This window comes from Tamandua tetradactyla, chromosome 2, assembly GCF_023851605.1.
Source record: "Tamandua tetradactyla isolate mTamTet1 chromosome 2, mTamTet1.pri, whole genome shotgun sequence".
NCBI classification, from domain to species: Eukaryota; Metazoa; Chordata; class Mammalia; order Pilosa; family Myrmecophagidae; genus Tamandua; species Tamandua tetradactyla.
The window spans coordinates 84525111-84549456 of record NC_135328.1 but is presented as its reverse complement, the minus strand read 5'-3'; positions in this window follow the sequence as shown (position 1 = coordinate 84549456).

The following is a 24346-nucleotide window of genomic DNA, read 5'->3' as shown; positions in this document are numbered from 1 at the left end:
TGAATCAAAAGAGCATAGTCTTTTTGGAGGGGCATAACAGATTCAAACCAGCACAACTGCCCTGTAGAAAAAGACTTGAAACAAATAGAGTGATAGATTAGTATTACATTCAAATAGAATCCAATGTTATCATCTCATCTCAATTTTTAGTTCATACATAATGTACCAACCTCCACCTACAAAACAAAAACGAAGTTTGTGTAATGTTCCATTTTCTGCACGATGAAACTGAATTCCATTACATCAACAAATGGGTATTAGAAGCCATATATACATCATTGAAAAGTAATCTGTAGCCAAAAAAGGAAAAGTGGACTTTAAGGGTCTTAATAACATTTGCAGATATATTGATTAACTGCTCAGTTAAAATAAACCTTTGAAATCCAATATTTTGTCATGGTTCAAAAAAATAACAGATGCCTATTAAAAAATTCCCAAGTAGATTATAATTCTTAGCATTTTACAAATCAAGAGAAGGAAATCTTGGGTAATGACTTCTTAGGCTTGTAAACTCTCAACTCAGAGGAGGTATGTGATACTTAGCTGAGAATAAATCTTGAGAAGAGTAAGATTAATGTAAAATTTTCTGCCAATTTCTTTATAAATTAATCCAGTAAATTACATATAATACATTTTCATGGTAACACATTTCAAGTAAAATATACAATATTGCCTGTTTGCAAATATTGTAAAATACATAAAAACTTGCAATCATTATTGGTTGCTTGGGTCATTTATAGCTTTGCAAATAAAATATGAGCTACCCATAAAAATGAGACAGACAATGGAACAACAATAACAAAAAACTTATATAAAGGAACTTAAACTGTATTTGCTCCCATGTTATTTAAATAATGTTAAAATCTATAGGTTTCTCCTTTGCCCTCCCCACTATGTGGGACATGACAGTCAGGGTGAAAGTCTCTCTGGCGATGTGGGAGATGACCCCAAGGATGAGCCTAGCCCTGGCACCATGGGTTCAACAATGCCAGCCTGACCAAAAGGGGGAAAAGAAGTTAACAAATATGGTATCAGTGGCTGAGAGAGTTCAAACAGAGTTGAGAGGCTACTCTGAAGGTCACTCTCATGCATGCTTCAGTTAGACATTGCTGCCTATCATAACTTGCCAAACCCCAACCAAAACCACTCCTAATAATTCTAAAGAACACCAAGAGCAATTTATAAGATTCTACAAAGGTTCCATGCACTGGGGTAACTTTTCAGAAACCTACAACTTCCAGAAGAGTCCCCAGACAGATAAACCCTGGAATGCAGAGGGGCCAGTCTCTTCGCAACATCTTGTTCCATCCCCCTATCCAATATTATCGACTGCCTCTTCCATCGTGAAAAACTTAGAATGGGCATAGACCAAGTACCCCTAAAGAGTGGGAGAAAGATCAAAGGAGATGGTGGAGTTATACAGGGAAGGCAGGGTTTCACAAATGAGTATGACTGCTGAATCATTATGCTGATTTCTTAGAGTAGCTAGAAGTAAAAACCTAAAATTGTGGAGTTGTAAAAAGAAAAATGTTCATTTATCATGTTTCCGGATTGTTTGAATTTTAAAATCATGTTCATGCATTATTTCTGTTTTCTTAAAAAAAAAAAAGTCATCATGTGTTAACTGTGTGGTGGGACAATAGTCCTCATCTATTTACCCCTGTTTCTTTATGTATGCCAGGAGTTTAGAAAATAATGCGCTGTATACAGTTTTTCTTTTAAATGTTATTAGTTTGAAGTCTGGATAATCCTACATCCTGTGTGCACTTCAGGATAACCCTTTCACAAAGTGTGTTTCTAGGTTAAATGAGGGGGGTAGTCTGTTTTTTAGAACTTAGGAGACACCTACCAAAAATAGAATTTATTTTTTTGCTTGAGAATTTCTTATATATGTTCTCTATAGCAGCAGTCAGATAACATGGGTATAAAATTCATTCCTAGATAATGATATAAAACCATTTTTTCTGTGAAAAAAAATCTATGGGTTTCTTAGGAACATAGCCAAGAAAATGTAGGTGTAACCATTTCATTTAGAGTGGAAGGGGCTGTGGATATTTTGCCATGGAGAGTGATTATTCAGCTAACATGGGGTGGGGGGCAGTTAGCAGAGCTGCAATCAAATATTTAAGAAGCTACTTGTGCATAGGGCTCTAACAATGTTCCTCAAACTTTAATGTACATAAAAATCCCTATAAAGGTTGTTTAAAATTCATATTTATGGACTCCATCCAGATACAAAGAGGGACCTCAGAATTCACATTTTCAGAAGTACCAGAAATGATTTTGATGAATATGGTTGATAAGCTATATTGTGGAAAAGCAGTAAATCCATATATGAAAAACAAAACATTAGCCAATAGTCTATAGGGCATCTGCTTCCCATCAGAAGTAAAACAAGCTCAAAAAGAAAATCCTTGTTATTTTTCAGGATTAAAACCTTGTTCATGTGGGTCACCTCTGTCCTTAATCATTCTTCAGTACTTCCCAGAAAGTTGGGATCTGTTCAAACATACGTCCTACCACTCATGCTTTCCAAACTCTACAATGTTTAGACTGCTCTTGAACGAGCCTTTGTTGACTTAAAATTTAGTGTTTTATACTTGAATTCTCCCATGCTTATGTTTCACAATTCTCATACAATATTTTGTGACTTTTTTTCCAGCATCTTGGAGTGAGGATATTTCCTGAATGTATTATTTTATTCATTTATTGAGAGGGTAGATAATATCAGGCCTCTTCTCTCAATCTATTTGGGGGCTAATCCCAGAGATCCATTCATATAATCAGGGATACATTACCCTTGTCCTTGCCCATTTCATCAAAACTGCTTTTGGCCTCCATGTTGCTAATGGTCCAGCAGTATATTCTCAGTCTTCATCCTAATCGATCTAGAAGCAGCTTTTGACACAGTTGGTCCTCCTTCTTTCTTGAAACACTTTCTTCACCTGGCTACTAGGACACACACTGCCCTGGTTTTGCTCCAACTTCAATGGGTTCCATATTGTTGCCTTCTCCAGCAGTTCCTCCTCATCTGCCCAACTCTTCACATGACAACAATCAGTACTCAGTCTTTAAAACTCAGTTGACCTCCACATACACCCCTTCCCTTGTTGATCACTTGCAGATAACCATCAACAAAACCAGAGGGCTCGATTTTCAAAAGAAATCCAGACTCCAAATCCTTCTCCCCATGTTCACTGCTGTCACCCTTCTCTGGGATCTCGTTCCTGAGCTACTACAATAGCCTCCTTCCTGGCGTCCCTGATCATGGTAACACACCTTTCCTGCAAAGCCTTCTCACTTCACTCAACTAGAAGCCAAAGATTTTACAATATCCTTCGAGGCCCTGCATGATCTGGGTTTTCATGACTACCCTGACCTCATCTCCCACTTCTCTCCACATCATTTACTCCACTCCAGCCACGCTGGCCTTGTTGTTCATCATAAAAAGCACACAAACTTCTGAGCATCTGGACTTACTATTGCCTCTGCCTGGAGCATCCTTCCAGCAGACGTGCACACAGCTTACTCACTCACTTCCCTCAGGCTTTTGCTCAGAGATCACTTTCTCATGAGGCCTTTCCTGGCCACCCTAAATATAATTACAATTTCTCCTACTGTGTTTGTTTTTTTCTCCACATCAACTGGTACTATAATAAAATAATGCATTTTATTAATTACTTTTACTTTGTAACTTCCCTACTACATTGCAAGCTTTATGAAGGCAGAGATTTGTGTCTGTGCTACTCACTCCAGTGTCCTCGGTATTGAGGAGTCCACTAAGTATTCATTGAATAGAAGCAAATGTATTGAGGGAATTTGTTGAACTAACAAGTAAACTGAATTTGGCATAGGTCAAAATAATGGATGAAAATATATGGCATATAAATCAAAGACATCTCAAAACCGCAATTGGGATAATTGTTTTTGAAGGTGGATTATTACAGCTGTTTGTTTTGTGTGCTGTTGTAAAGGAGACTTCAGGATAGAAAGAGGTTAGATCAGGTTATAATACCTTTAATGTTGATTCCAGGACTAAAAATTTATTCCATACTCACCCACTCATGCACACACCACACACACATGCACACACACATATATGCACAAGCAAACACATTTTGGCAGAGACCACTAGTTACTCACCCTCTCATTCCTCAAACATACCATATGTTAATTCTCCCCTTCCACTGCGTAGTAGATATTTTTAGCTAAAATAACTCAGGCTGGGACCTGAAGTCTTTTCTAGCTAAAGACCTCAGTTCCCAGCCTCCCTTCCATTTGGATGTGGCCCTGTGTCTAAGCCACAGGATGTGTGTACATATACACAACTTACAAGTAGTCCTTAAAGAAATGAATGAACATGCTCATTCATTCCTCTCCCCTCTTCCACCGGCTGGAACAAAGATTTGTGGTAAGCCAACTTATCCTCAGTTATCCATGAAAGATAATGCATTTCGATGGCAGAACTACAAGATGGGAGGCCCCTCCCTCCCCAATTCCACCAGCCACCAAACCTGTTACACTAGACTATTACAGGAGAGAGAAATAAAATCAATAAATGCCCTTGTTTCGGCCACAATGATTTTATTAGAACAGCCTAGCCTTTTTTCTCAATAATCTATAATACTTTCATAGGTAAAATAAACCTCTAAAGGAAATAAAATTTCCACTGTTAGAAGTGGGAAAATCGTGGTAGTAGTTCATGGATTTGTTTAGAGGTACGGGGTTAGAAATCAATGCCACTCAGAATCAGGAAACTTAAAAAAAATAAATATACATTTCATAACTGTTTGCTAAATATCAGTCACGGTGCTGGGATTTTATAACACATTATTTCACTAAATATTTACAACTTCCAAATGTAAGTGTCATTATACATGTTTAACAGATGAAGAAGTTGTTGGGACTTACGATGTTTAATTTTTTGATAGCATTGTGCATAAGTGCTGGGGATAACAACCCAATTCTATGAATGTTTCTCAAAGTGTACTTTCCAGTTTCTGTAATTTATATTAAGATACACACTCTCCCTCCAGAGATCTTTGAGAATTCAAAATGGAAGTAGTTGATTAAACACTTGGCAAATACATCTCCATCCTTCCTGCTCCAGACAAAGTTCTGCAGAAACTATATGATTTAAAACTCTAAGCAGTAGATGGAATAACTATCAAGTTAAAATCTAATCCCCAATTTGGACTTGGATTTCCAGAGTAAGATGTTTAACTTGTCTGGACTTGGGAACCCCAGACAGAATCCCCATTCGTTTAAGCAGTTTGGAGTCAAAAGCAAAATCCCAATCCAAAATACATATACTCCTAACACACACAGAGTTCAGATTCAATAATTCCACAGATGTGGTTACAAAGTGGACTCAAAACTTGAATGCCTTTTTTCCTAGCTAGAAAAAAGAGAAGTTATTCAAGGAGTTTAGCAAACACTATGCACGTGTATTCATATAGACTCTGGGGTGTTCCTTGCACCCAAATAAATGCTGGAGTACTTGGGCCAAAATGGGCTAGGGCTGATAATCAGTGCACCACATGCTCGGCTGTCTTCAGCCCTTAGAGCTGACTGCAGTGCTCAGGACATTTATCTCTTGACCTTGGATGCCTTCCACATTGGCAAGAGCCCAGCCTCACTCTGCTGGGAAAACTAATAAAGGACATACAAGACCTTACTTTTTCGATAACCATTACCTGCCAACACCTTGGTTTGGCATTCAACTTAGAGTGGAGTCTGCAGCTCTAACATTCGGCTGTATAAAGAGAGCGAGTAATTTTACTTTTTAAACTCGCCAATTCATCATTATGGCTCCTGTGTCAAAGCAAGCATTTTCTTTCCAGGTCATTATTAAGAAAAGTGTTGCACCTGGCTTCTCCTCCCATCTCTCCACTCTCCTCTCCCTCCCCTTCTCCTCCAATGTCCTGAAACATTCTCAAAGATTTTTTGCCTCTTCTTGACTGAACTAAACCAAGGAAACATTTTAGGGACAAGCTCATGGGACAATTGTGCAAGAAGAGTGAACACCTATGATTTTGTTCTTCTTGCAATAAATGATTAGATTATTTACATCTTCTTCCCAAACTACTATTAGTATTTATCTGAAGAGTTTGGAAAATGCAGCTTGCTCTTTCATTTCTACCCTGTGTCGTGTTTCTATTCATTTCAAATTGGTGCATCTTCAAGGCGCTCACGGTTTCTATGTTAGACATCTATCAGACAAAATTGCAGTGAATTATTTCCCACCTAACTAATGAAGTGAACTATTGCATGTGTTTAGAACAATGAAAAGTTTGTGAGTATAGCAGAAAAAAATATTCTGTGAAAATTAATAAAGACTGTAAGAAAGGCTTCCAGAATCATTTTTTCCCTTGGAGATTTTGTATTAGTTTTCTTTTTATTTGCATATGTGTAAGCAGAGAGAAAAGTTTCATGTGTTTAGTTAAAAAATAATAATATGGCAGAGGATATAGAAAATGTTTCAAATTTTTAGCAAACATTTTCTTCTAATCATTCAGCTTAATATTTGGTAGTTTCTTAATAAATTTAGTAGATGGGGCTGGATGAGATTCTTTCTCTTAAAAAAAAATGTACACTTGTGGTAAATGTCCAAGTAGACTCTAAGAATTCAGATATATTTCTATATGGAGGCAGTCTAGTACACTGGAAAGACTATCCTGTGTGGAAGTTAAAGGCAAAGGTAGTGCCTTATAGATATTACACCTTTCATGGCATAGATTATTAATTTCCTATTTTTAAAAACTAAGAGGTGCCATCTATTTAGGCATCTATATCATTTAGCTAAATCTGATTAACAAATCACTCCAAAACTTCATGGCTTAAAACACTATTATTATTGCTGATGAGTCTGTAGTTCATCTGGGCTGTTCCACTGATCTGGGCCAGGTCAGCTAATATTCAGCTGGACCTGTTCATGCATCTGCATTCAGCTGACAGGCTAGCTGGAGGGTCTTTGCTCTAGGATGGGCTGAGCTAGATGACTTGACTCAGCTCATGGGTCTCTCATCCTCTAGTAGGTTAGCCCAGGTTTGTTCTCCTAGCGGAAGGATGAGTCCCAATGTGTAAGTGGAAACCTGCGAAGCTTCTTGGAATCTCGATTCAGAATTGACACTCCCTACCACCATTTCCACCATATGCCTGGACGTAAGGAAGTCATAAATCCAGTGCAGATTCAGGGGTAGACCTCCCCCTTGATGGAAGACATTACAAAGTTACAGTACGAAGAGTGTGGATGCTGGGAGCAGTAGAGTATTGGGCCTTTCTTTTATTTTTTACAATCAATCTACCACAGTACGTGTAGCAAAAGACACTAAAATTATGGTGATGTTTCTGAAACTTTCATGCACTATTTTATATAGAATTTTTTTTTTTTTTTTTTTACCAAATGCCAACATTCTTCCAACTTCAAAGTTCTGGATAAGATTCAAAACAGCTTTACAAGTTGAAGTACAGGTTTTCTTTCTTAAGCCTGGTCCCTTTTTATATTGAAATTAAAAAGATACTCCTGAAAATATATCATGAAAATTCAATCTCCATATTTTTTTTTTTTGTACACTTTTCCTTGACTACAATTCCTTGAGATGCTCAGCGAGGTGGTTTCTTGGGTAATACTTGTTAGCTGCGTTGTAGCAGTTGATTGTCTGACAAACTGAAAACATGGAAGTTGTAAAAGTTGTTTCAGAACTTTAATGGGAATTTAAAAGTTCGGCATGGTCTTTTACATTGTATGTTATCTTTTATATTATCTTTTATATTCTGATAATCTTGTCTTTAAAGTCGATATCCACAGGTCTCCAAAGTCTGGTTCTACAAATGGACATAGGAGCAAAGAGAAGTAGATTTCCTACAGCTCACGTTACTATGTCAGAAGGCTGAGTGAAGGACCTCCAGAATTCTTCAGACTGTTTGAACTAAATTGATTTCCTTTGTTTTCCAATAAATGAGATGAGACATCCACTCATAGCTGTGCTCAAGTTGACCTTTCACTGAAGAGTTTGATGAGGTCTGACTCTTCAATGCTTAAAATGTCAACAAAGAAAAGGTTAAAATACATCTTTTGAATCGAAGCTTTCTCGGCAAAAGCAAATTTCAGAGTGCTGCCTATTCCTAGAAGTCTGTGGGTTTCTATTAGCAAACGAAATGACAGGGTTTTGTCACCCTCGGAGCCAAATGAGGAAAATTTTCCCAGCACTGGAAATCCCACACAGCCGTCTTCCTCTAATCTTCTTTCCCATAATGTCAATTTCATGAAAGAGATACAAGTTTTCAGCACATCCATAGCACTGATTTTAGGACCTCAAAATGAGATTTGTCTCTTTATTCATAACTTTGAAAATGCATTGAATGAATGAATTCATGTGGCCAAATCTGTACATATGTTATGCCATGAATGAAATATTTCTGGTCAAATTATTCCATAGGCATTTTGCTGAATTCGAAAAGAATGAAACTTCTATCCCAAGATCAGTGAAATACATTAAAGAGTGACCTTTAAAAAGCTAAGTCCTGTAAATGAGATCAGAACTATTTATTTTGTCCCTATTTATTGACAAAATGATGATTTATAGCCCCAGTTCTTATGATGTCAACACTTTCATGGAAAAAGAGATTCATTTCAGGATTATTGGCAGTGTTATTTTTACTTCAGTGTATGCCAATATAGAAAGTCTGAAAACACAATAGCATATGAAGCTTTTTTTCCTTCGCAAAAGTTATGAACAATCAAGACTGCCAACTTCTTATGCTGCTACATCATGCACGAAGTACCAAGATTTTCATCTAGACAGAACTTGGCTTGGCAAAGAAACCATACACCATTTTGGAGACCTTTGAATATTCCGAAAGAGATTAACAAACACAGGAATTCTTCCTTACTGGTATCAGTGCAAACACAGCAGATGAGAAACAGTAGCTGGCTGCGCTCAGAGATGAAAAGTTTCTTTCGGTTGTTGCCAATTTTTCTTTGACCATCTTCTAACCTATAAAAGAAATGTGAATAATTCTGAAGTTGATGACGTTGGTCAACCAAGACAATACTTCAATTTTTCTTCATCCTATTTGCAAATTGACTTAACATCACTTGACCAAGTTCTTTCAGATTGTGGCTTCCTGGGCTAAGGGATATTCTGAGCAGCATTCAAAGCAAAGTTTTAACAATGCAACAAACATGAGATTTTACCAAGTTCTATGCATTCTAAATAAAAAATACTTCTCATAGAATTTTTATGGTGGGTAAACATGACATACCTGCAGGTTTATTGCCTTCTTTTTTCCATTGCCAAGAACCTAATACATGAGTGTCTAACAGCAATGCCTTCCATGATAGAATTAAAATAAAAATATGTGTGTTTCATTACTATTTACCTAACACTTTCTAATTAGGTTAGACTGAATAAAGACAGATGTCTGCAAGCCTAATGTCAGGGTATGTTTATTTAATTCCTACACACAGAAATCAATTGTAGACATTGCAACATCATAACATGATGATTACAACTATTCAAATTATAGAGTAGCTTCTCCCGGCTCACTATAAATGTTTGCAGTAAATCATTACTTTCATAACATGATTTGATATCGTTTATTAAAACAAATTTTTCAAATATTTTTGAAGCAAACAAAGCATTAAATTTTTATTCTAACTAATTCTCCCCTCTGTATGCAGGAGCATGAAACGCACCATTTATAAACTATGGAGAAAAGAGTAATCCTTTTATTTTGGCATGGCTAACTTCTATATACAGGAAACTCTGCTGTATTTTATTAATTAAATCAGTCTATTAACTGGATCTTTTCAGTACACTGCTGCACAGTAGGAATTGATAATCACGATGATTATGTGGTCCACAAAATTTATGAACAGTCAGTGAAACATAAAAAAAATGAATTGTTTACAATATTTTTTAGCTTGGGGACCCTCCTGATTTCAAATACTTCTGGCACTCCTTACCAGCTAATATTTTTCAGTGTATTTCTATTGAAATACATACAATCCATCCTAAGTGTATAATTGGTGGTTCACAATATCATCACATAGTTGTGAATTTCTCATCATGATCATATTTAGATCATTTGCATCATTCCAGAAAGCAAAATTAAAAAAATAGAAAAGAAAACCCCAAACATCACATACCCCGTACCCCTCCCTCTTATTGACCACCAGTATTACAATCTGCCCAACTTGAAAACTTACAATAGAAGTAGGGTAACTAAGACAGTATAGTATTGACATATATATATCAGAGATATGTGTAACTCAGTGGAATAAAATGGACCATCCCGAAGTAGACCCAATCAAACACAGGCAACTATTTTTATGTTTTTGCTATATAGTTATACAAGCATTATCAAAGATCAGAGCTACTGGATTACAGTTAAACAGCTTCAGGTATTTCCTTTTGACTATACTAAAACACTAGACCCTAAAGAAAAATATCTAGCTATAATGAGTCAGTAGTCACTGCTATTTGTTAAATCCTCATTTCTCAGTTATACCTCCTCCCTCTCATTTAATCTTTCTCTCAGTCTTCAGGGATATCTGGAAAATGACTGTTGCAACTTCTTCGTGCTGGAAAAGCATGTGGACCTTCTGGGATGGAGGAATGAACCTGGATGTTGTTCTTGGAGAGACTGGTACCTCTGGGTTTCAGGACTTATCTGGCCTAGGATAAATCTGGAGAATTTAAGTTTCTGAGAAAATAAGCTTACTAAGAAAAACTTTTATAAAGATTTAGCTATAGCCCAGAGCACCCCCTAGGGTTTTCAGGAATACTGTTGACTGGGGCTTGGCATACTGTGGTAGCTTTAAATATCTGGCTAAAGCTTGCATAAGAGGAGCCTCCAGAATGACGGTTCAGCTCTATTTAAAGTCTCTTAGCCACTGAAACTGTATTTTATTCCATTTTCCCCCCTTTTGGTCATTCTCAATCCCATAATACCATGGCCAGGCTCATCCCTGGGAATCATGCCCCATGTTGCCAGGGAGACTTACACGTCTCGGAATTATGGTCTACACAGCAGGGAGAGTAGTGAGTTTATTTGCAGAGTTGGCTTAAAGAGAGAGGCCACATCTGAGCAACAAAAGAGACTCTCTGGAGGTGACTCTTAAGAATAATTATATACAGGCCTAGTTTCGCAATTGCAGAGTAAACTTTATAAAGGCAAGCCTCAAGATCAAGAGAGTAGGATATTAAATTGAGAGTCCTTAATACCTGAGAGAATATTAGGATTCCTTAAGGTAGGGAAGTTTAATACATCCACATTTTTCCCCAATATCAGATTTGCAAGTATTTTTTATTTTTTCCTACCAGCTAATCTTAGCCAGTTACTGTTACTTAACCTTTCTTTTCTCATTACTTCTGAGAGAGCCCCTAGTAAGTACTAAATTAATGCCTTTTGACATTATATAGGCCAGGGCTTTGCAAACAATTTAAACCATGGTACAAAATAAGAAATATGTGTTGTTTATCTAGAACACACCCACACACGTGTGTATGTGTACATATATATGTACGTGTGTATATATATAAATTGACCACACTTGTAATAGAACAGTTCTCACTTTTAGTAAGTGAACTGCACTAAACGCTAATCTATTATGTTGATTCTGGTCTTCACCAACTAAATTGATCTCATCAGCCAATAATGTGCTACAACCTACTTCAAATGATACCAGTCTGGCCACAAATGAATGTGGCTCCCTCACCCCACTTCTTCAATTATATTTTCAGAGTTTATCCTTTGAAAATAAGGAGTCATTATTCTATTTTCTTGAAAAATTACACGTCTCAATTTAGAAAGAATGTTTCATTATCCAGAACACATATTCTTCAGGCAATCACCCTTAACATAATGTGTAATTATTATCATTGCTAGGAGCTTTCCTGTTTATTTCTACTCTTTACAATGGCCCTGGAATGTAGATTGTACGATCCTCATTTTGTATTCAAGGGAACTGAGGCTTACAAGGGTGAGCACTTCGCCTGATGGCAGAACCACAAGAGGCAGGCAAGGAGTGACCTCGGTGTCTTCTGACCCCAAGGCCGCATGTGCTCGGTGCTCTTGCTACTGGCCTGTGGCGGTGCCTATGAACTAAGTAACTGTAACCACACATTGACGAATATAAGTATAATTACAGAACCATTATCTAAATGCTTTCTCGCTTTCTGTTATATTGTGAGGTAGCCAGAAGCAATTATCTGTAACTGTTGTAACTCACTGAACTGTAACCCAGATGCCTTGTTTCTTTGATGCTGCATAATTTTTACCCAATAACTGGACACTTACAAAACAACTCATAACCGGCCCCTCTTGTGTCCCCTTATCTTGTTTTACAGCCCTGAAGTTATGCACATAGCCCCCTTAGTAATTAACAGTTCATCCCAGAACCCCAATTCTTAAGACCAGGTCATCCCTAACATCCCCTTCCATAAACTTCCCTTTAACCCAATTGATGTCTGCCCTGATAAAACTTACCTAAATGCTAAAATGTCACTTTCCAGTCACACAGCATATGAGTCTGCACAATGCCCATCTGCCATATTCCCCATTATCACACTTCCAACTTAGGGAGAGAGATTTGAGGACCGTTTTCCTGTCTCTGCAAGGTTAGCCTTTGCTGCATAAATTGTTTCCTCTTCTCAAAAGCCCGGTGTCATTAATTGACTCTAGTGCGCATTGGGCAAGGGCCCACTTTAAAGATAAAACAACTTGGCACCCCAGAGGGAGCCAGGGTCGTAGAGACCCCTGCCTGAGGTTTTCATGGTCCTACCAGAGTTGGTTCCCAGGGGGGGCCAATAGCTTGGGTCCAGGTCAATGGGTAGGGATGGTTGTTCTACAAGCTTTCCTTCATGTGGAAGAAGAGAGAAGCCTACACTGCCCCAGAGTAGGTTCCCCTGAGAGTTCCTGCCCTGTTCAGCTGGAACTGCTTGTTCCTAGTTCTGGGTTTAAGGTACAGCCATGCCATTCCAACCTAACATCTTCCCAGGGCTGCAAAGTGGAAACATATTGAAACATCTGCACACAGAGAAAAAGGAGTAGGGGCAGGGGAGACAAGGCCTGGGAAATGGCCACTGGGCATGTCCATGACTTCCCCAGCAGACCTATTTTGTTTTAGTCTTTAGAAGTGTGCACTATAGGCCTTTCAAATACACTTAAATGGATAAAAGAGACAGACTGCTGCTTCATTATGTGTGATAAATTTTTTCCATATTTCACCAAGCTAGTTAATAATTTAAGGCTAAAGGATACTCCACCTTAGAAATGCTTACTATTGAGGAAAATTATGGAATTTGTAAAGTAAAATTCTCTTGTATTTCCACCTGAGCTAATTTTTCTGTCTTTTTATCTTTGCTGCCCTCCTCTGGAATTTTTATATCACCTAATTCTCTTTCCAAAGGATATGTGCTTCATTCTTGCCTTTAGCATCCAATTATGGGAAAAAATTCAAACTCTTTTTTTCCTGCATTGCATTTTTATCCAATTCTATAGCACGGCATGGGGGGTATGGCAAAGCAAATAATTTCAGATTATCCATATGTTTCCTCCCCTGACACATTTGTGCCACTCTGTATAATGATCAATGTCACCTTCTAAAAAATGTAGGAAATGGTCTGTTATTTCAAAATATCTTCTGTAAGGATACAATTTGACTTTTATTCTGTTGTTAAGAAATAAGTTTTCTCTTTTGCCACTCTATTTAATAATCACCTTCTCTTCCCTTAATCATTACATCATATGTATGTATTGCTCAACATTTTAAATATGACCAACAGCTCAAAAGAGGGTAAGAAATCTGCAATATTTATTTTTTTAATGTGAATTCTTATGTAAATAGTTTACGCTTTCAAAGCAGCCCTGACTTAATAGCCTACTAATATATTTCTCCACTGTACCTATGAGATAAGTTAATACATCGATAGTACTTAAAAAAAATCATAGAGTTTGGCTCTCAAGCTCCAGGAAGGAAAAAATAATATAATAACAGTAAACCCAATTGAACCTGTGCATGGAAGCCTCCAGAAACTTTAAGCAGAAACAGAACGAACTGGGGCCGAGGCTCCAAAGTTTCAGGAAGTAGGTTTTATTGTCTATGGCCATAAGGCTCAGCCAAGTAGCCTCTGAAAGCCTGAGCCTGAACAAAAGGTTAACATCAGTTTTTATAGACAGGATGACATGTTATATAAGACAAGGTAAACGCCTGGCTGGTTTAAATTGGGCAGGGCACGAAGTTGGTTACAGAAGCAGATGAGCAGTTGGAGGGAGGGGGCTTCACAAGGACTTCTCTTATCTTACCTATTGACTGTCCTCAGGGCTGGGGAGATTTTTCAAACAGGGAATGGCCCAAGTAAACAGGGGCCTGCCTGCTGCAACAGGAAGTGGCTTTAACAAATAGGTGCTGCCTGCAACAAATTCACTGAGAGTAGATTTTATTCCACTCTCCCATCTTCTTTGTTAATACTACAAGTACACTCTTTTCCATCCTTTAAATCAGTGCTTCTCAAATCTTAATGTGCATACATTCCTACTGGGGCATCCTGCTGCCATGCAGATTCAGACCTAAGGGACACCGGCACTCCACCTTTCCAACAAACTCCCAGGTGTGGTTGATGACGCTAGTCCAAGGAGAAAACTGAGTAGGCAGACCCCAAACCAGCACTGTTTAGTAGAGATATAATGTAAGCCAGGTATATCAATTGTTATTTTTTAGAGGCTACATTAAAAAATGTAAAAGAGCTCAGGTTTCCTTAGCCAACCATGGGGGAGACCAGCCTCTGGTCCTCTAGATTTCTTGCCCCCTCACTGCAGGGTCTTTGTAATGAAAATGCCAGGAAGGATTTAAAGACACTACCAGCCTTTCCAACCAAAACTCTTCAGCAATATCCATCCTTTGTTTATTGTGGACAGAGTAATCGAGCATTATTTGAAAATCAAAGATCTGACTCAAGGTCAAGCAGTGGTCCAGAATGTGAAAATAGTAGAAGCTCTACCAACTTATGGATCCATTACTATGCTATAAAGGCTACACAAGGAATTCCTTGGTGGCTTGGAATCAGTTGTAGAGGAATCAGCCAATGTGGTTTACAAGATAAAGTAAAGCCTCTGAAACTGCTCCAAGACACTGGAGACCAACAGAAATATAAATGCTGCAATTCAGCAGTCATACTCATTTGTTGAATCTTATCTTCTCTGTTGTACCCTTTCTACTCCTTTTTTTCTTTTTTGTGAAAAATAACATATATACAAAAAAGCAACAAATTTCAGGGAACATCACAACAATTGGTTATAGAGCAGGTTTCAGAGTCTGGTATAGGTTACAATTCCACAAACTGAGGTTTTTTCTTTCTGGCTCCTCTAAGGTACTGAAGCCTAGAAGCAATATCAGTGCAATGATTCAGCACTCATACTCATTTGTCAAGCCCAACTTTCTCTGTGTGGCTCCATCATCACCTTTGATCTTTCTCGCACTGTTTAGGGGTATTCGGGTTATGCTTATTCTAACATTTTCATGTTGGAAAGGGCTGTTGACAATATGGGATAGGGGGATGGAACTAGCTGATGTCCTGGAAGGGCTGGTCCCTCTGCATTTCAGGACTTATCTGGTCCAGGGACCCATATGGAGGTTGTGGGGTTTTGGAGCTTGCCCTAGTGCATGGCACCCTTGTAGAATCCTGTGTAATGTGTTCTTTGGGATTGGTGGCAATGGTTTTAGTTGAGGTTTGGCAGGTCGTGACGGGTAGCAGTATCTAGTTGAAGCATGTGTGGGAGTGATCTCCAGTATATTTGAACTCTCTCAGCCACTGATACCTTATTTGTTACACTTCTTTCCCTCCTTTTGGTCAGGATCTGCCCTGTGTTTTGAGCCTTTGTTGCCCCATGCAGTCATCACTGAGAGTTTCAGGAATGAAGCAATTACCTATAATAACAGATCAGGGTCATCATATCTACATTATCATCACTCGATTTCTCAGACTTAACTATATCCTATCACTTCCATCTGTCTCTTGCTTTAATGTGTATTAGAAAAACAACCAAATGCTTCCTAAAGCAGACCTTGCAATCATACTAAGCATCCTTCCAGCTTTAATGGATGCTCACAATCTTCCTTTGAGCTTTAAAGGTAAATATAACTCCCCTTCTCTCCTCACTTTATGGTTGTGAAATATGGGCAACATTGAAGGGTGGCTTTGGGCAAACCACAACCCCCTTCTAATGCTGAAACTCAACTCCCCTGGGTCCACCTAGTTGGACCCTGAGGCTTCTTATCATAAAGGATCAATGAAAATTATAAACTATCACTCAATGCTGACATCCATCTGTATGAGGAACAGTGAAAGCATATATGTAATAGCACAATTAGAATTTTCTTTCTGTAAGCTCTCTGACCAACCATGATTTAAATAAAGAATGCCTACTTCATTTCCAGAAGAATTATGAATATTTTTCTTCCTACTTGTTTTTGAAAATTGGCTTCTCAAATATAAATATCTAGGGTGCGTGGGTGGTTCAGTGGTAAAATGGTCACCTTCCATGCAGGATACCCGGGTTCGATTCCTAAACCATGAACCCTAAATAAATAAATAAATAAATAAATAAATAAATGTCTAATAAATTATGCTAAAAATGAAAAAATATGTAAAAGAAACAAGTGAAATTGATTTTAAGGCTATATGTTATTTATCCAACCTGCCATGATTTCAACTCATAATGAATATAAAAAAGTATTGATATATTATGCATCTTTTCTTTTCACACTAACTCTTCAAAATCAAGCATATATATTCTACACTTCCAGCACATCTCAATTCGGACTAGTCATAGTCATAGTGCTCAGCAGCCATATGTAGCCACAGCTACCACATTGGAGTCGCCCCAAGCAGAAATGACGCAGAAACAGTGTGTAAAATATGAAAGTAGAGCACAGGGTTAATCACCTATGAGAACATGCAATTGATAGTAACTTCTGAAAAAAATGTCTATGGTAAAGCCCATCTACTACCTTGTATCTAGAAGAAGACACTGGGAGGTGTTTGTATACACATGTGTGCTTTGATTTTCCAAGGTTCCTCCAAACAAAAATAATGACCAGTGAACTGAACATCTTCCTGCTGAAGGGAGCTGTGTAGCTCTGAGTTTGTAATGAGTCCCAGTCATCCAGAGAAGAAACTAACTAGATTTTCAGTATTGACAGGGACTCCACTGTGTTCTCCTTAGGCAGGCACTTTCCCTGATCTCCAATGATTCTAGCAAGGATCATTCTGAGCTACTGATGGTATCTCTAAACCAGTGCTAAATGAAATGTGATATTCTACCCGTAAGAAGTTCTTGGCAACAAAGACTACTAGGAGCTTAATGGAGACAAGAGACTAAAGAAAAGAGGGAATTGCAAATGAAAGCACTTGTTTATTTTTTCCCACCAGAATTATTCTCAAAAACTGCAAAGTGCCAAAATATCCAAATCCCCAATTTCTTCTTTAGTAATTGTTTCCCCAAAATGCATCACCAAATTTGTAGCTTAGAAATAGTACCTCTAAGAGCACCATAAATCCCCTTCCCCATACACACACACAGAGATACACACAAGCATGGAAAGATCTTTGAGGTTGCTGATGCAAAATGGTGATTTGTTCACAGATGGCTTAAATCAGTTGATTTTTCTCCAGTTGTTTCTAGTCACTCTCAGTGGATGTTTTATCCAGTTGACCTAGCACACAATTCCTATAAGCTGGGGAACAGCTTTACATTTTTAAGCTATTTCTTCTAGCACAAAGTTCATGTTTCTAAAATGTTCCTATGTTTATAATGCTTTTAATATTTTAAGAAATTATTACTGACTCTCACAACTCTTCTCTCCAAATTTCCCCCATTCAATCTTCTCAATACACTTATGCAAAAATTTATCAAAATGAGTATTTAGAAATTATTGTCCCTATTTAGATATCGTTCACTGTTCAACCAAATAATGAATTCCAGTATAATCTCTCTTGTACAACTTTTTACCTTCCCTGAAATAAACAATTGCTTCATTAAACAAAAGGATGAGGGCTAGTGTTCTAGTTTGCTAGCTGCCAGAATGCAAAATACCAGAAACAGAATGGTTTTTAAAAAGGGGAATTTATTTAGTTGTAATTTTACAGTTCTAAGGCCATAAAAACGTCCAAATTAAAACAAGGATATAGAAATGTCCAATCTAAGATATCCAGGGGAAGATACCTTGGTTTGAGAAGGCCAATGAAGTTCAGGGTTTCTCTCTCAACTGGAAAGGCATATGGCGAATATGGTGATGTCTGCTAGCTTTCTCTCCTGCCCTCTTGCTTCATAAGGCTCCCTCGGGGACATATTCCTTCTTCAGTTCCAAAGGTCTCTGACAGTGTGGGCTCTCTGCTTTGTGGCTCTTTCAAAAATGCTTGCTTCTTTTAAAGGATTCCAGCAAACCAATCAAGACCCACCTGGAATGGGTAGAGTCACATCTCCCTCTATTCAAAAGCCAACGCCCACAATTGGGTGAGTCAGATCTCCATGGATATAATCTAATCGAATTTCCAACCTATAGTACTGAATAGGGATTAAAAGATTGGATCAAGATTAAAAGATGGCTTTTCTAGGGTACATAAATCGTTTCAAACCAGCACAGTTAGCAACTAAATAAAATATTGGAGATATTAGCTATTAGATGAATTATATTAAATATATTACATTAATATTACATTAAATATTAGATGAAAACTGAGAGTTGACCTTTGAATTTGGCAATGCAGAGATAACTGGCATTGCTGACAAGTGTTCTTTCAGGAACAAAAGACGAAATCTTTCTAAAAAAGAATGTAATGGAAGGAAGCGGAGAAAGTGAATACAGAGAATTTTTTGCTGAAGTTTTGCTCTGAAAAGAAGCAGAGAAATGGAACAGTAGCTCAAATACGAATGTAATATAAAAGGAACATGTTTATTTGCAAAAATTGTCACAATTATTGCAAATTATTGTTATACCCACACCCCCTTTACAATGGGATTTTGCAGGTCTTCTCACCAAGAGATAGCATCTGGGTTGGCCATGTGACTTGCTTTGATCAAGGGAATGTGGTGGAATAATGCTATTCGGCACCTCAGGATGCCTTCTACATGCTGCTCTTTCTTTTGAAGTCCTGCAAAAAAAACCATCATGTTAACAAGCCCAAGATAGCCTGATGATGTCATGGTCCCAATCACCCTATCTAACCTGTAGACACCCTCACTCTGTCACCAAGAAGACAGTCAGCCAATGCCCAGAAGCAGAGTCACCTCATCAAATAGCAGTTGACCATGATACATGAGTAAGCTCGATGAAGAGCAGAACTGCCCAACTGAGCCCTGCCTAAATTACCAACCCACAGACCACGAGCTAAATATATGGCTGCTGTTCTAAGCCATAAATTATGGGGTGCAGCAAAACCAAACTGTTTCAGAAAATGTGGGTTTTTTTGTCAATTTTTGTTCTTTATTTTAATATGGGAGATATTGTTACATGATTGCTGATGGGAATGATGCAGTGAAAAGAAAAAAAAAATAGTGATGAGAGAGGGGGCAATTTTAAGAGCAATGGTTTGAGTAACGGAGGAGATATTGGGTGCAGTGTACTAGTGGACACGTCGGCCTTCCATAGGAGCATGAACAAACAGCATGCATAAAGGGCACCCAACAGAGTGCCGGGGAGACAATAAATGTCAAATAAATGTAAGCCAATATAATTCATGGCAATACTAGGCTGGGGACATTAATTGCAGACCTCTCATTTGAAACAAATCTCTGATTCCAAACCTTTTCTACAGTACTTTTCACAAATCTGTTTCTTGTCTTGCTTTGTTTGGAATGCCTTTCCTTATTATCACCGTATATTCAAGTCCTATCCATCCTTTGGGAACAAGTGTCGTCTTCCCACAGTCTTCCCTAATTTTCCCAGCTGGAAGTAATCTTTCATGCTTCTAAAGAACCATAAAAATTGCATCTCAATGTCTTCAAAGACTACTTAAACTTCCTAACCTGCCTTATTTTATTGGGGCTCATAGTATCTCTTCCTTAAAGAATTCCTCAAACTATTAAAGATTGTCCACCTTTAGACATATGAAAAATCTTCTCATTGCTTTATGATATATAACCATTTTATATTTTTTATGTTTTATGATATATAACCATAAAACCATTGTTTTATGATATATTATGATATATATCCATTGGATATATAACATAATGTGGGACAGTTTCTCGTAATTTCCTACCAATAACAACTGAATATTAATTTCTGAACTGGGGAACATTGTTTAAGTTCAGCAACTATCATTTAAAAATTTTTGTACCTTTTAGGGACAGCAACTGTTAATCTCCTCTCTGATTCATAACAGTTCATTTCAATTATCTGAAAATTGCCGCAGCTGAATATAGAAAGCTATTTTTTGTGTGGACTTCAGCCAATTGCAACATGCAAAGGGATACAGAAAAATGCTTAAAATAAACACACAAAATGGTGACTATGATGTATCCCATAAAAAATTTCTCTTATTTTCTGACTTTTGCAATAAAAATGTATTCCAAGGCATTAAGTCACTGTAGGAATCAGTTCCAAAGCATTCCTTCCAAGGCCATGCATATTTGCCTAGTAATATAAATACCTCTAAAAAGAGAAGATATCAAGCAAGAAGATTGGCTACACAACAGCTAGGTCCTTAGGAAAATGAAATCCTAATTATCTGTTATTTGTTGGATTGACAGTGTGGGACACCACCTGAAGAACAATAGAACTGTCACCTGCAAGCTATCAAGACCACCATCATACACAGTTGCGTAGACTAGCCTTCCAAAAGAGTTACCACACACAAATGAATCAATAAAAAGCATGAGTTCTCCCAATAGGTGGGTCTACACATTACTGAAAACTTGAAAAGCCCCTAGCTGCTGGAAGTTTATCACTGGTTAATTTTCTGGCTGTCTAAAGATAGGAACCAGCCTTTCAAAAAAAACTGTCATATGAGAAGGAAAAAAAAAAATCTATACTCCCAGGAAAATAAAACCAAAACTAGATAATCTGTGCAGCATACTGTGAAGTCAAAGAGACACTGAAATGCAATGAGATGAGAAAAGGTCATATAAAGACTGGGGAGGACAGTCCCTGAGCAGGCAGATTGCATAGGATGAAAAGAAGCTGCCCAAACATGTGAATCTTGCTTTACCTCTTGAAATTGTAATGAATTCCTAAAGATCAGTTGTGAGCTAAAATGACAATTCAGAATCTCTGGCTGCCCCAGATACAAATGGAATCTGCATCCATTTGTGAAATCTTTTGCATGAGCCCTCATCAGGGACTCATGAGAAACATTGGAGCATGGCAGGGCAGAGCAGGGTACCTCCATATGCCCACCCAGACTCCAGGTACTGTATCAATACAAAGAAGTGAAGGACTGCAGCTGGGGACAGGTGGAAATCCTGCCCATGTCCAGGACCCTTCTCAAATACAAAAGCCATCTGCCACTGAAGAAGGGAAAGATTCAGGCCCTGTGCTTGAGCTCTGCCATGAAAGAAAAGCTGACTCCCTCTGGGGTAGGGCAAGAACCCCTCCCATTCCCTATTGCAGGCAAAGAAAGGCCAGCTGCTGCTGGGGAGGTGACAAAAAACCCACTTGTGCCTAGAATTCTGCCCTTCGCAAGGCTGTGGTCTGCTGTCACTCGGGGAGCACTCACACCCAAGATCTAGTACCATTACAAGGCACTAGGGGAGAGGCAGGAAGTCTGCTGGTACTTTCCAATTACATGGGGGGACTGGCAGGAAAGCTCAGAAAACCCTGGTCCTGAGGTTCAGGTGAGTAGAAAGACCTACCTAAGACTAGGGAAGGAGTGGGTGAAATCAGATGCTGCCCCTGTTCCTACATGAGGCTTGCACCCAATAAAGAAAACTGGAGAAGGGGCAAGAGCCTGTGAAAACAGCCGCTCTGTAATGCAGGTGTGCGTAGTTTGCTGAAGACTGAGGGTGGAGCAAAATCACTGAGAAAAACTCTCCAAGATACCAAACTCCACACTAGCCAAGGCAAAGACATCCAAACACTGAAGGATATCTATTTGTGAAAATAGTGAACCTTGGCTCTTCATTATCTGTAAAATTTAATTCAAAATGGATCATACACCTGAATGGATGGGCTAAGACTATAAAACTTGTCAAAGAAGACATAAATAACTTCTGTGATTCAATAAGAAGACAAACAACCCAAAGAAAATTAAGAATGGCAAATAAGTACATAAAAGACACTTTAGGAAAAAAGCAGTTTTTAAAATCACAATTAGGCAGTGGTAGAATTCTCACCTGGGTGACCTGGGTTCGATTCCCAGTCCACGCACTTCCCATAAAACAACAAACACACAAAGAAAAAAACAACAAAACAAACAAAAATTCAGCAAATGGTGCTGCAATAATGGGATACTCACATGGAAAAATAATGAAATGTGACCCTGCCATACAGCATACAAAAAATGAATAAATAAATAAATAACAATTAGGAGTTCCAGGAAGATGGTGGAATAGGCTTGGTCGAATTTAACCCTGCACCAAGGGACAGCTAGAGAAGGGCCGGGGAGGTGACTGGGACAGCAATTCCAGGGTTCAGGTATCCCAGGAGGACTTTCTCCACCACATAGGGATGCCCTGGTTGCAAAGACTGAAGAGTTGAGATCCACAAAACCAGAGACTGTCCACCCAATGCAAACAACCTAGTCTGCCCATTTCCAAACAGGGGCCCAGAGCCCTCAAAAGTGCACCCACGGATGGGGAAGCCAGTCAAGCCACGCTCCTCAAATGCACTACCCTCACATGCGTTGCCCTGCACCACGACTTCCCCCACATCCCACTCACCTGAACCCGGGCACTCCCCCATCTCCAACCCTGTGTGCATCCCAGCTCCTGCCCCTGTCCCCATGAAAGTCCCTGCCCTACACCTCACACACCCCCACCCCACACCCCTCCCCCACATCCCCCACATCCCCGCACCTATTTCCTTCAGTAGACTAAAGCTTTGTATTTGCACAATGGATTTGGAGCTGGATACGGGGCACAACAGTGTAGTGACGGGTTGCAGCACAGGTATAGGCATGGGTCAGGGATACTATCCTGGTGCCTGTGAGCCTGGGGCGCAGGGCATAGAGTTGTGGAGGTGCAGTGCGGGGGCTGGGGTGTAGCTCAGATAGGTCTTGGAGCATAAGAGCAGGGCACAGTGTTGGAGACACAGAGGTCGGGTGCAGTGGGAGGCAGATGGGTAGAGGGCTGGACGGATGCACAGGGGCTGGTGCGCAGGCAGGATGTGGGTGGGTGAGCAGAGCATGGGCATATATGGTATCAGGATATGGGGTAGGTGGTATAGAGGTTGGGGTACAGGGAGGGCAGGGCACAGGCATGTCCTTTTGCAGAAGGAGGGGTTCAGGAGGCCCAAGATGCAGTCCTGCCACACTCCTGCCACAGCCCAATCCGCCTCTCCCACCAAGCTCACAGTCTAACCCCACACCTCTTGAGACCCATGCACCTGCACCCAGCCCCTCAATCCCACTTCCCCATCCCTGTCCCTTATGGGCGGTCACCTAAGCATCCATGCTGCGTTCTCTCACCTTCATACCTGGACCACACATGCATGTTCCCAGCCAAACACTTACACAACCCCGCACCACCTGCCCTGAGCTCTGTGCATGTGTACGTCAGTGTAAAGACGTCCCAGATACCATACACCTAAGCCATGCCCCCAGCTCTGGGCAAGCGCTGACCTGCGCATCTGGGCCACATGCTACCCCAGTGGGCTGCCCCTGAGCTCTGCGCACCCTCACAGCCACATCCTTCCCGCTGGGCACTGACACATCCATGTGCTGACCTCTGCACCCCAACCCCCTGCCCCACACATGTGCACACTTTTGCCCCACCCCCCAGCACAAGCTCCCAGCTCCCATACTTGGCAGGTGCCCACGTGTACCTCTGTGCTACAGAGCCCCCTTGCACACATGTGCACCCTGCCCCAAATACCCCCCTGCAACTGCACACCTGTACCAGGGCCCCACCTACCCAACATCACCTACCCCTGACCCACATCCTGCAACCCCTACAACCTGTGCCCTGCCCCTACACACTCACGCATCTGCATCTTGGGCCTCCTGAACCCCTCCTTCTGCAAAAGGACATGCCTGTGCCCTGCCCTCCCTGTACCCCAACCTCTATACCACCTACCCCATATCCTGATACCATATACGCCCATGCTCCACTCGCCCACCCACATCCTGCGTGCACAACAGCCCCTGTGCATCCGTCCAGCCCCCTACCCATCTGCCTCCCA